Source organism: Urocitellus parryii, chromosome 3 (assembly GCF_045843805.1).
Source record: "Urocitellus parryii isolate mUroPar1 chromosome 3, mUroPar1.hap1, whole genome shotgun sequence".
Lineage (NCBI taxonomy): Eukaryota > Metazoa > Chordata > Mammalia > Rodentia > Sciuridae > Urocitellus > Urocitellus parryii.
In genome coordinates this window covers 129795414-129808800 of record NC_135533.1, presented here as the reverse complement: position 1 = coordinate 129808800, position 13387 = coordinate 129795414, and the positions used below count along the sequence as shown (strand labels likewise).

General features: G+C 43.2%; 1 pseudogene; it reads right to left on the bottom strand.

Annotated features, from left to right (window-relative positions):
- Positions 1–2338: 2338 nt before the first annotated feature.
- On the bottom strand, positions 2339–4106 carry LOC144254021 (vasculin-like protein 1 pseudogene; annotated as a pseudogene).
- Positions 4107–13387: the final 9281 nt, after the last annotated feature.

The following is a 13387-nucleotide window of genomic DNA, read 5'->3' as shown; positions in this document are numbered from 1 at the left end:
TGTGAGCCAGGCATCCTTCTCCTCCCCTCCCGCAAAGCTCTTGTCTTCATTTTCTCTAAATAAATGTTCCTTTTCATTTTCAAATACCCGCTCTGCTACATTGCCTGCTGTCTTCTGCCATGATTGCCTCTGGCTCCTGCAGGGTTAGAACCAGGAGAGAGGAGCCGGGACAGAGGAAGGCCTGATGTCTCTGACCAGAGGGAGCCTCCCTGTGAGCAACTGTAGCTGAGTTCTCTCTCAAACAGTCCACGGAATTCTAGGGAGTTCCACATTGTCCCTCTCAGGAGAAGCAGTGTCCTCTCAGGTGTCCTGAGAAATTCCTGTCCCCCATCACAGTGTGGGCAGGTCTGTAGGTCTGGATCCACAGCAGACCCCAGTGACAGTACCCTGAGACCTCCCTCCTCCACCTGCAGTAAATCATTTCTTTCCCAAATGGAGAGCAGGTGGCCTGATACCTCTGCCAGGCATTTTTAGAAGTGGGGTAGAATCCATGCCTGGGCCCCCATGAACCCCAGAGAGCATGAGTCGCTGCATCGGGGTTTCCCTGAACTCTGGAACAGCTGCCCTCCCTCTCCATCCACATTCCCTTGGACATTCCCCCCTGCTGGGTTTGCCAGAGAAACGTTCAAATTGTGACATTTTATTGAGGGCCCTTTCTGGACACAAGGACCCATTCTGCGTTTGCCAGAAAATGAACACCTCCGTTCTCCCGAGAGCTGTCCTTGGAGAGCACTGGTAGGAACTGGTGGGTAAGGACCTGAGTCCCACTTACTACCGTCTAGGGCCCTGAGCTCCAAGTCCTGACTTTTCTAAGACTTGCCCATGTCAGCTGGTTGCCCCGTGGAGACCAGGTTGGCAATGCTCCTTTTATATGCTCCTCCCTCCCTGCTCCCTCCCCCACCCCATCTCTGCTTTCTAATGACACCCACCAAAGAAAGGAATGGAGTCCTTACCTCTGTCTGCTTCTAGCAGACAGTGACCAGAGAAGAGCTCATCCTACACTTGGATAATTTTGAGAAAAGAGCACCAACACTCCCCCAGAGTAGGAGGACACTGGAATTAAAGTGCACAAGTAGCTTTCTAAAGATGTGCTCCCCTTAACACCCGCCCAAACACTTGGCCTTGCCGCCTTGTGAACTCTGTGTACCATTAACAGTCTTTACAAGTGGTTTCCTATGACCTCACTTTGGAAAATGGATGTCCTTCTCACCTGCTGTTCACTGAAGCCGAAACCAATCCCTTATCCAGCCTCTTTTGGGGTATAAGAATTGAAGAGAAATACTGGGCACCCAACATTGACTTCATCAAACACGCACATGCATGTGCGCGCACACAGCTCAAGCCCATGGTCATTCCCAGTGTGGTCTCCTGCTATGGGGCAATGGCCATGTTTCTCAGAAACTCTTCATTTTCAGTGTTGGCACTCCTGGGCATGCAAGCTGAAACCACCATCTGCAACCTGAATTGGAAATAGCCACAACTGAGAGATTGCAAATACAGACTTCCAATTACCAGATTTAGTGGATATTAATATTTCATAAGGAGACTTAATCTATTCCATTACATTTTACATTAGTTGTTCTAGTAAATCTTTTCCTACCGGCAGTAGTGATGAATTTAATAATTGGTCAATATCAAACGTGTCATAAATTCACCCCAACTTTGGAAAGAGTCCCAGTAGCTTCTTTTTGTGTTGTATTCTTAAATGACTCATAACCCACAACTAATCCTGGTTTAAAATGGGACAGATATTTGATTGTGTCAAAAGACAAGTTTTGTTTGAGTGCAAAAAAGTGTTTAATTCCCTCTAATTATAGATATCGGGAATGCTAAACCAGGGCCAGCACATTGCTACAGACAGTTTTTTTTTTTTTAAACTGATGCAAAATATTTATTCCAAGTTAGTTATTTTATGCAGTAGTTTTTCCCCTCAACAGACTTGTGATAACCACATCTTTTAAATCTGTAAATAATGTTATAAAAATAATCTTAATCTTTGAAATCACAAAAGTTTATATTTTACAATCCACCCTGAATATCAAGGCTGCAAGAATAACACATTTCCTATATCCAAATATTTTACAGCTGTACCCAAAAAGGAAAAAAGAAAACAAAAACAAACAAACAAAAAAAACCACATATGCTTTGTTAAGGGCTAAAGTTACCCGAGCAGCCAAAAATAAAATAAAATATCCAAATTATTAGCATTAATTTAATACAATTATAACTTCAATAGTCACTTTGTCATTGACAATGATTGCTTGAGCACAGGGGTGAGTGCCCCAAGGGCTGGTAGTAGAAGCTGTTGCTGCAGACCAGTGTCTCCTCCTCTCTCTCTGCATCTCTGCACTGCCAGCTCCCACCTGTGCATCGCCCCATATGTACTGTGTGTGTGTATTTAAAAAATCTTTCCCACCACACAAACTTCTATTAAGCAGATAACAGGGAAGAACAACAACAAAAGCTAAACAAGCCAACTGCTCTTTCTTTGGGATATGATTATTTCCCTTGTGCATGAAATATTCAACAACATAAGAAAAGGAAAAGAACAATTTCTTTTGTATATTCCCTAAACACACAAGCTGAGTTTACTGAGTCAGATTAACTGTGAGCCTTTATATGCCTACTTCCAGGCATCATCATCTGATGTTTCACTGCTACTTGTTTCTGTGTCTGAGTCCTCAAACTCTGCTTTACAAGTGCTTCTCCAAGGGGAGAATAGGCTGGAACCGCGGCTCTGTAAGAAGCCATTCTTTCCGAAGCCATTTCTTCTCAGCTGCTCTGTCTTCATGTGGAACTCTTTTAGCTCATCCTCTGTGAGAGGAAGGCAATTCTCATCATTTTCAGGATATTCTTGCCATCCCATTGATTTCAGTAACCTATGCTCTGCTTCCAGAGAGTGTGAAAGGATCCCCCCTTCTTCTGCTACAGGGAGAGAAAGACCATTCTGAAGACAGCCTTCCTCCCCATTTTCCTTTGGTTCAGGTGTGCTGTTGTCCTCCAAATCCTCCAGCTTGTCACAGTCTCTGTTCTCTGCAAAGTCTCCATTTTGGTCATCCTTCAAAGTCTTCAGGAATTCACTCTTCCTGTCAGTGGTTCGGCGGGTCAACTTGGTCAGACGAGAGGAGCTGATCTCAATTGGAGGGGTAATGCTGGAGGGACTCTCTTTGGGAGAGCTGAGAACTGTGCCACCAGCCAGTACCACTGGTTTGGTAACAGAAATTGGATTGGTAAATGATGACTCCCGGCTAGAGGAAAGGGATCCTGATTTGTGTTCCATTCTGCTAGATTTCCATGCATTGGGCTTGGAAGGAGGTGGTGCAGGCTTAGGAACCAAGTTCTTATAGACACTTGGAACCATAGTTGATGATTTGTTCCCATTTGCATGGTGAGATCCTGGTGAGGTGAATGCAGCAGAGAAGGCAGCAGCAGGATCCTCTTTGGAAACTTTTTTGATAACTAGCATCTTGGAGGGTTGCTTGGCACTAGGTGGGTTTTCCCACACTCCAGAAGGGGTCCCAATAGGTCTGCATGGCTGATTCTGTTTGCCAGCTTCTGGATTCAAAGAAGGAAAGTCTTCCTCTTCAAATTGCAACTTTTCCACCTTGTCTTCTTTCTTTTCTTCCCTAATCTCTGTAGGTGGCTTTTCTTGAAAGGCACAGCCTTTCCGGGAATGAAAACTGCCATTCCAGTGTTGATGGTTCCCTGTGCCACCTCCACTACGCTGGTTTATGCCATCATGACCTCGGGAAGAACTATGCCAACCAGATAGGTTCCCTGTGATTCCAGCATATGCTCCCTTAGAGACACCAGAGTCCACAGAATCATGGCGGAAGAGGAAGGGCTGGTGCCAGGAATCTCCTGTAGTTCGTAGGGGCCCATTGTTAAAAAAGCCATCAGAGGAATTGTGTTGACGACGGCTCACTCCAAATCTACCTTCTCCTCGGGGCAGGTGCTCTCCGTGTTTTTCAAAGGTGGATGTAGGTGACCTAGCTGACTGTGGTGTTGAGAAATTTAGCCAAGCAGGAACAAAGTCATGCTGCGCCATTTAGGTCCAGTGTCTCTTTTCAGCAAGGTGAGGCATCCAACCTCATGGCCAGGATCCCAGAGTGTCACCTCTGTGGTCCTGTTTTTCGAACTCCTTGAGGCTATCAGCTGGCTCTCTCACGAGGTCTTCTTGTTAAAAAGGTGCTTAAGCAGTCTAGCCAGCAGCACGCCTTGAGATGAAGCACAAAGAAGCCTGGCTCTGGGTGGCTCACTTTCTGAGTCCCTTTAATTGATCATCCTAAACTACCTAGTTCCTGACTCGCTTCCAAAGGGGGAAGGGGAAAGGGGAAGGGGGAAGGGGAACATAAAAAGTATTTGTTACATTTAAAAAAGGGGTAAGGGGAAAGAGCTATGTCTATGCTCACCTCATTCAACTTCCTTGAGTAATGGCACTATGATGTTGCTTAAATAGGTAATACATGGACGTTTGCACAGTGAGTGCGAACTGTTCATAACAAGGTCATAGCTACACAGACAGGTGGCCTCATGTGTGGGCAAGTAATGTCATCAAGGTGATAGACAAAAAATATAATATTAAAGCACTATAAAAGATCTTCTGAGTAGTCAACTCCAGTGGCAAACAACCACATGACAAAGCCCTTAAAACATAAATGTCATTATTCTTACACAACTGCTAAAAACAGTGTGCAGATATGTATTTATATTTTCTTAAACTCTAAACTCTAAACAGATATGAAATCTTGTTTAAAAAAAAATCAGACAGGAACTTGATACACTTTTCCCTCCACAGAACAGGAGCTTTCAAGGCAAATTTCTTGGCATAAAGCTCCTATATGTATATTCTATTTCTTTGGTCTTCAATATTTATAAATTCAGAACAAAATTAAAACAAGTAGAAAGAGGGGGTTAGGAATAGTCAAGCAGAAAGTTCCAAAATGAGGTTTTCTTCTCTTCAGTTTTCTGTATTTCACTTGTTTTGCATCTTCTTCAAAAATGAATTCAGCTAATAGAAGGTGATATGAAGAATCTTCTACTGCTTTGGTAGAGAAGTCACTTTTTATTTTGGATCCATTTCCATCATTGCTCAATCATTAACAAGGCCACATGAATCTACCAATCAAGCAGCGGCGGGGCTACAGCCAAGGACAAGACGCGGCGTCTAAGGATGCGTCCCCAGTTTCTTGGCCCCGCAAAGGTGACTAGCCCACAACCATAACAAAGCTCTTCCCAAAATGGCTGCCCGGCCCACAAGGCCCAGGAGGGGCCTGCTACAGACAGTTTTAATGAACGACTCAATAGTGGGAAAGTCCAAGGGAAGTAAAATAAGTGAATTGCCAATTAGAGTAACAGAAAGCTTCAAGAACTCTTATTGCTTAACTTGAAAACAGGGACAAAAGATTTCTGTTTGAATTTTGTGATTGTTGGTGGTATATGCCATAAAATAATAATGTCTTGATTAAAACCATAAATTCATATTCTACATCCACATAGGTAAAGCAGAAACCGGTGATGTGTTTTAAAATATTAAATTTCTGGGTGCGACTTTGGGATAAATGGGCTGTCTTTACTTTCGGTCCTTTAGTCTAGCGAAGGGCCCAGTCATTTGCCGGGGGCGGGGGGGGGGGGTAGTGGCCTTCTGAACGTTTCTCAGCTCAGAGGTAGGTTACATGTAACTTTCATTCTGGGGACTGGACTTCCTTAAAGGCGTGTAGGATATCTTAAAAGTACTTGGCCTTCTTATTAGCTCAAAGGAAAGCATTTATTTAAGCCTCAGAGAATGTAAAATTGCGTTCTTTGGGACTCATTTGACAACAAAGTCAATATTCCTCTTTATATCCCAGAAGGCTGACTGCTGGGGTTCTGTTAGCGGGCACACTGCTATTTAGTAATTGAGAGACACAGGGGAGTGAGCAGAAAATGCTTTCATGGGCCACTGGATCCAATAATACTTTCATGATTGGAAATATTGGATATTCTCCTCAATTAATGCTTAGACCTCAGAAATGATATACTTTCTCAGAACATGAAAGCAATGCCAAACTCAGAAGCGGGTCTTTCCACAGCTCCCCATTACCCAGCTCAATGCTTACACTTGAAGATGCTCTGACAACGTTTCATTTATTTTGAAGAGTGGTCATCATGCTTAGAGACATTGGGCTGCCTTATCAGGGTGCTCACAGGTATATGATGCTTAGTAACAGATGAGATCCACCGGAGTGATGTAGACATCTGCCCATGTGCTTGGTTGCTGTGACTGGTGCTTATGTAGGTGTCTGGCAGGTGAGTGTAAACCTGGGGGCCATGAGGGCCGTGGAGCTGACGCAGCCCAGCGGGCAGCATGCCATCTTGGGACAGGAGCACAGTATTGGCGATTGAGCCCTCAGCACTCTTTTTGCTGGTTCCCAGACCAGTGCCCTGTGCTCTTGGCTCAAATGTGTGGTGGATGGAGATGTGCACTGCTTTCACAGTGTCCCTTTGTCACCTAGGTCAGCCTTGACTTGGGAAGGGGAAGGAAGATTCTCTTCAAGACTGAGACTGGTGAGGGCTGAGGTTCTGTGATCTCCTAGATCTGGGGACCTGTTCTTGATCACTACTATGGGTTACACTAGGGAGAGCAATCATGCTGTATTTCCAGATTCATCCCGCTAGGTCTTTTTACTGACATTGGCCATGATTCATACTTTTTTATTTTTTTAGGTTCTAGGGATTGAACTCAGGGGCACTCAACCACTGAGCCACATCCCCAGCCCGATTTGGGATTTTATTTAGAGACAGGGACTCACTGAGTTGTTTAGCACCTGCCATTTCTGAGGCTAGCTTTGAATTCATGATCCTCCTGTCTCAGCCTCCTGAGCTGCTGGGATTACAGATGTGCACCCCCATGCAATTTTTCTATCAAAACTTACAGAGAAGATCTGGAGATGTACAGAGGTTTTTTAATGGGGAAGAGTGAACACAGGATGACAGGAGCTGTGGTTTATAAGTTGAGACTTTCGAATATATGTAAGTAACACGCTGTATGTGTCACATTTAGTTATATTGACACAATGGAATATTATTCAGCCTTGAAAGGTGGGAAGGCTTGATATATACACAGCAACACGGGTGAATCTTAAGAGCCCTATGCTGAGTACAAGCCAGAAACTAAAGAGAACATAATGTCCAGTTCTGTTTGTGTGAAATGTCCAGATGGACAGATACACAGACATAGACTGCAGACTGGGGTATGCAGGGATTGGAAGGTGAAGGAACTAAGGAGAAACTGCTCTATGGGTAAAGTGTTTACTTTGGAATGTGAAAGCACTTTACACCAGGCAGAGTGGTGGGCTCTCAATACATGGTTACAGTGGCGGCCACTGTGTAGTTCATTCTCTTGGTGGTTAATTTGGTCAGCAACCAGAATGGATTGAGGGATGCCTGCCAAATTGGTAGGTTGGTAGAAACAGGGTGACTCCAGAGAAGAATGGTGTGAGGGTCAGCAATGGAATGGGGAAGCCCCCCTGAATGCAAGTGGCACCGTCTAATAGGCTGAGGGCCTAGATAGAATGGGGTGGTGGGACGCTCTTGCTGGCACACACTCAGCCCTTCTGGGGCAGGTGACTTTCCTGCTCTTCTCCCATGTGCATATCAGACTGCAGGTTGGTCAGCTTTGAATGTGGTGGCTTATACCCATGGACCTTCAGGGGACTGTGGAGGCTTCAGCCTCTAACTGGGGCTCCACATAGGCCCCCTCTTGTTCTGAGGCTACCAACTTCCTGGACTGAGAAGCTACTGGTATTCCTAGCCCTCCAGGCACCAGCCAGTATAGAACCTTTCAGCCTCTGATCTTATAAGACAACCTAATAAATCCCTTCCTAAAATTACATATTTTCTCTTCCTTCTGTGTCTCCAGAGAGTCTTAACATGACTTTAAAATGGTTAGCTGTGTGTATGTTCTTTGAATTTCAATTCAATATATTATTTTAAATGACATTTTTTTTTCTTTTGAGGTTGCACAAATATTACGGCATTTTTGTCAACTTGCATTTCCTGCACTTTCCAGACTTCATAAAAGATCATACGGAGTCAGCATTCAGGGGTCACAGAGAACTGTCAGAAACCTGATGCACCGCAGGGAGATCAATGGACAGGGGGAGGAGTGGAACAGGCTGAGCACCACTGGAGAAATGTGAGTATGGAGTGTGGAGAGTTTGACTCAGAGAGACGCTCAGGGTCCTCCAGAGAAGACCAGGACGTGATGTTGAAGTCCTCAGAAAAGATGGGAAGGCATATGGGTGCAATTGTGGAGGGACCCATGTGGAGAAGTTAGAAAAGAATGTGAGAAACACAGGCAGATTTAGAGAAAAGGAAATGGCACACATTCAGGGAACTCATCATGCACCATGTCCCCAAGCTGTTCCGAACCTGCTCTGACCTGTGTTGAAAGGGCAAGACCTTAAGCCTGTTGGCACTACGATGATAAAAGTAGATTAAAAGGCGAACACGTAACAATATGGCACACACTTACTTCAGGCCCCTTAGTTCAATGGAGGCTTTGTACATGAGCACCATCCGATTCCTTTCCTGTAGGGCTTGGGCAATCACAGGGCCTGCTTTAGGATGACACGCCCAAGACCCTGGCCGCCTGTGCACACGTGCAGTCTGGAGGGGCAGGCAGACACCATCTGGGAGGTGGATCCTCAGATGAGTGAGGTGAGTGGCCTTGAAGACATGCTTCCAGTCCTTCTGATTGGAAAATTTCAAAATGTGTTCTACAGAGTTCCAGAAAACCCCACTCGCCGGCAGTATGACCAAACATAAAGACATGCCCTGTGGTGCCTCGTCCCCCGGCAGCCTACCCAGTCTTCTCGGTAGCTTCACTTTCACCTCTTGAATCACAAGCCACCAGCAGGCCTGTCTCAGGTCACAGCCTGGTGCTGGCACTTTTCCCTGAGCTCATTGCTGGTGTGACTAGTGCTGCCTTTTTCTTGTACCAGATACGTCTGTAGTTCACCATCTCTGTAGCAGTCAGGACAGAGACACGGGGGAATCAGTCAGAGCAGGAGTTTCTCTTCTCTCATTCAGATCTATCTCTAGCAGTGAGCTTCCTTTACTCCAAATCTCACAGCCTTTTCTTTCAATAGCTGATATCTACCAAGGCTTTCCTAAGCATCCAACCACATCTTCCTTCTTTCCCCACTCATGTTTCACGTACCAAACTGTATTTAACTCCATTACCCAATCACATTAGCATGTATGCAACCCCAAATGCTGTCTGTTAAAAAGTGTGCACAATGTGGGAGCAAATGTAGGGTCTGTTGGTAGCAAGTCTTATTTCTAGAGGGTTAGTAAGGAGGTTCGTGTAGTTGTTGAGGGTCTGGTTAATGACGACTGAATTATGGGAAAAGGGATGAATATTATGAACATGAGAGCTAAGAGCTAGATTCAAGAAGTACCACTGTGTTTATTTTACATACTATAATTGATATGGATCTAATATGTAATGTGTATGTATATTCTTACGCAGAGAAATCTGTGACCATCTGAAATGATTTTATGTGATCACATTTTTTTGTGCTATTCACATATTAAACTTCAAAATCTCACTGTGCACATCAGAGACCTGGCTAGACCTGCCCAACCAGTCCTAGGTTCTGCGGAGTCTGGGAAATGAGAACTGGGTTAAACCTGCAGTCCATTTTATACACCCATGCAAACACGTAAGGCGACTCTGGCATGAAGATGAGATGACACCATGTTAGCAGGGGCTCCAGATCACTGGGCACTTTAATTAGACAGGAGGAGACTGTGCACAATTCTTTTTAAAAGTGAGCTTTCTAGAATTATTTAACTGTCTGGATAGAAATGCCAATGCAGAGTGAAACACTGCTTAGTAATGAGAAACAAAAAAAAAAAATAGAAATTTGTCAGCCTTTGTCTTTTATTATAAAATCAAACCTACTGAGCAATATCACACACATTTTTCTAGCTCAGACTTTCAGCTAAAGGTGTACAGAGAGAGAAAGGGAAATGTTTGCCTGGTAATATGTATTCCTACCACTCTCTTTCTCTAGGGTCTTATTTATAGTAGAATATTCATATTAGAATTGAGAATGCTGAAAGAATAAAGCATAAAAGTTCTAACTTAGATTCTTGGACATTTATTAAGTTCATTTATATCACTGGTTTAAAAAAAAGAAATTTTTGCAACAGAAATCTTCAGCTCCATCTAGCAATTGACTTCATTCAGTTTAGCTTCAGTTTAGGTCATGATGAAAAAACAATTGATTGTAAATCATTAGTATTGACAAAATAATTCTTGCCATGCTTCTAGTGCTATTGGGATGTGGAAATCTGATGATGCAATGGTGAGCAGGCCAACGGTGCTAACGAGCAGGTAGACAGACCGAGACGAATCGGATTGTGATAGGTCGATGGGCAGGAAGATGGTGCTTTGACTGAAGAAGGGGGTCAGGTGATGCCCAGGGATGCAGGTATCACGGCTCCTCTTCCCTGGGTCTTGTAGTGCCTTTGTCCCTTTCCTAAGAACACCCCGGTTCATTTTACTCTCTGTGTAAATTTAACACGGCCCCTACTTTCCAGCGCCAGAGAAGTAGGCAAAAACGTCTAACCCTACTGAGGAGGTATTTTCTGAGCAAAGAGGCAAACGCCTCAAATGGCTGAATTTCCATCCTCTCCAAGATGCTGCTCTGTCCTCCAGATGGTGCTTGACAAGAGACCACTGCCATTGTGGTCCCTTATTCCTACTTCCCTTCTGGGTCAATATATCTAGCTACAAGCTAATCTCGTTGTCCATCCAATACATTATCCAATAATTTATCCTTTGAATTAAATTGTTTTACTTTACTTTCATGCCAACTAAGAATTCCATGTGATACAACACACAGTTCAAAATTTAAAGCTTTTAAAAATGGATACATCTATTGAGTATGAGAATGAATGTTCCCAGGTATTCTTAAGTGTATGTGGAATGTGCAGTTTCAAATCCCAAGAACTTTCTTCCCAAATGCCTCATATAGAAATTGTCCTCCTTCAGGCTGTTTAAATCATGCAACTGCTGGAAGGTGCTCCACAGGTTCAGGAACTGGGGGAATCCATGTGTCTGGGAAGGTTTCAGTGTTGAAACTGACAAGAGAGAAATTCCATAGTGAAATATGAACAATACTGGCTAAGTATATATCTTTAAACACTTAAAGTTACATTCCTTACACAAGTCATGACACCAACTAGATAGTGCATTAAAGAGATAATAAAATCTTAGCCAAGACATGTTAATCCATCTATGCACTGTGACAGAGACTGACCTATCCCCTGAAAAGTGGATACTATCATTGCTTCACATTGTGCTATCCCTGAAACTTGGCATGCAAGACCTCTTTATGATGGTAGGGATTGTGTAATGGGTCCTCAGAGCAGAATGTGAGCAGAAGTGACTTGTGTCATAATGAAGCAGGAAGCTCAAAATGCAGAGGCACCTTGGTCTTCTCATCCTCTCCTGCCGTTGGCTTGTGCATGTTGAGCATAGCATGTTGGAAAATAGAAAAATACAAAGTGCTAAGTTCTAACTACCATTTACAGAAGTATCACACACAATCAGGACAACTGCTTTCATATTAGGAATAATGGAAAAAAATTTCTACCAATTTGAGCTCTATTTTGGGGGGTGTTTGTTACAGCTGCCAGCAGCAGCTTAAACCTCACACACATGCATACACACAGGTAGAGCCCTGTAGATGTCTCTACCTGTTTATGGCTTCATAGGTCCGGAGACAGTTTTCTTTCATTCACTCAGTAGGTGATGCTGGAAACCTACTATGAGCTAGGTGTTCTACCAAGGGCTGTGGACAGAGTTTACTGTTTGATTTCCTAATGTGCTGGTTCTGAATCATTTTTGTCTCCAGATCTCTCATAATTTTAAAAATGACCGATGACCCCAAAGAGTTTGTATGTGTGACTTAGTAAGTTCATCTTCACTACACTAGAAATTAAGTTTTTTTTAATAAAAAAATCACTTAAAATAGTGATATAAATCCATTACAGGTTAACATATTTCATGAAAGTAATTATGTTTTCCAAACAATAACTGATTGAGAGGAAAAAGAAATATTTAAGGTTTTGCCAACATCAACAATGTCTAGCATTATAGAAGTCGGCTGAATTCTCAGCTCTGCCTTTGCATTCACTATGTGAGAGTGTCATTTGGTTGAAATTTATGAAAAATACATAGGCTTACTCAGATATGTGAGAGTTGGAAAAATGGAAGCATTTGAAAAATCTTTTCAGATAAGAGTCAAAATCTATTTTTTGATACTGCACTCCAAATGCACAAGTGGTTGTTTCTTAAATATCAGGTGTATTCATGAATTTGAAGCCACATCAATGCTCATTCCATACTCTGCTATATTAAAAACGGTTAGTTTATTGAATGTAGAATAGTTATTTTAGCTCTTCATGATTTTTAACGCCACACAGTCCTCATTTGGAAGCTGCCTGGAAGGCAGAACGTATGCTTTTCATTATACACCCCCAATCCTCTCCTTCAGAGCTCCACTGACCTCGTCAGCATCATTTTGGAGCCCCGAGAAGCTGTTCAGCTGGTAGGATTCATGCAAAATTTCTGAAGCTCTCAGTTTTACTTGAAAACTTAAATTTTATCCTGGGAAGCAAGTACTGTCAATTATTTTCTTTGAAGTGACAAACTCAATCCATTTTTGAGAAAATATAAGCCAAACATCAAAATTGGAATAACTCTATCAGCTGATCTATCATGGAAACAAAAGGAGTTTCATGACAGAAGGAGGAGGAGGAGGAGGAGGAGGAGGAGGAGGAGGAGGAGGAGGAGGAGGAGGAGGGGGAGGGGGAGGAGGAGGAGGGGGAGGGGGAGGGATAGGGGGAAGGGGAGGGGGAGGGGGAGGGGGAGGGGGAGGAGAGCAGCTATCTTAGTTCAACTTACCAGAACTCAAATACTAACAACACTGATTTCTTCGAGACCATCCTGCTCAGTATGAAACAGTGCTGTTTTAAGCAACCTTCTCATGTCCTGCACAAAATATTTAAAGAGATCTGTCATGAAGTGTTGAGGTTTGGTTCTCTGGCCAATGTGCATGGAATTACAGAACTGGAATTACAGAGCTGCCATGTTCTCATGATACCAAGTTCTTCATTATGTTGTCTACACAACATTAATTTATTCAGATGAAATTTTTAAAATTCAGTGAATTCAGCATTTAGTGAGATGACAAATTAATCAGGTTTTCCTCCCCTGACTCTTTCCCAAACACCACTAAAATACAAATATTGATTATATTTTGAGCCATAAACCCAAGAGACAAAGAGAAGGGAAGAAAACACAACAGAAAAAGAAACAACGAACAACGTT